The following is a 556-nucleotide window of genomic DNA, read 5'->3' as shown; positions in this document are numbered from 1 at the left end:
AAATTTAAAACGAAATGATTTAGAAAAAATTTTTTTTTTAAAAAAAAAATATATATATATATATATATATATATATATATATATATATATATATATAATTTCTGAAAGAAAAGATATATAATTAAAGCTCAGATATAGATCTCTACTGCTTCAGCAGCAGAGGTGCAAAAAGTACATGGTAGACAGACCAAAACTTTAAAGTCATATTCTTGAACTTTTTTTTTTTCCAACCCAACATTTTCTTAACAAAATCTCAAGGGAAATTAACCGGAAAATGAAAGCCTGAGTATCAACGCAAATGCGTTTCCCAAACCTTAACGACTCCATCTCGGCTTTCTCGTTTGCGGTGCGATTTCCGTCTGTGTCAGAAACCCCAATCTGAACATCTATTTTTCTCACCAGCCTGCTGTCAGACTCACATTTAGTTATTTTCTGGTTTCTGAGCGCCGAGCATCAGATCAGTAACGCCGCACCTGTCCATTCGTCACCCCCCCCCCCACCCCCCCCCCCCCCCCCCCCCCTACCCCGGAGGGTGCGACACGCTACGGGGGGAACT

At 39.2% G+C, this 556-nt stretch overlaps 1 protein-coding gene across 2 annotated transcripts in view; it reads right to left on the bottom strand.

The window, feature by feature from the left end:
• cntn1a (contactin 1a) overlaps positions 1 to 556 on the bottom strand; it is a 79,953-nt gene that overhangs the window by 43,852 nt on the left and 35,545 nt on the right. The window lies entirely within an intron of this gene.

Source organism: Poecilia latipinna, unplaced genomic scaffold, assembly GCF_001443285.1.
Source record: "Poecilia latipinna isolate Pla-1442-1.1 unplaced genomic scaffold, P_latipinna-1.0 Scaffold138, whole genome shotgun sequence".
In the NCBI taxonomy this organism is placed as follows: Eukaryota; Metazoa; Chordata; class Actinopteri; order Cyprinodontiformes; family Poeciliidae; genus Poecilia; species Poecilia latipinna.
The sequence above is the reverse complement of the archived record's forward strand: the minus strand, read 5'-3'. Positions and strand labels throughout refer to the sequence as shown.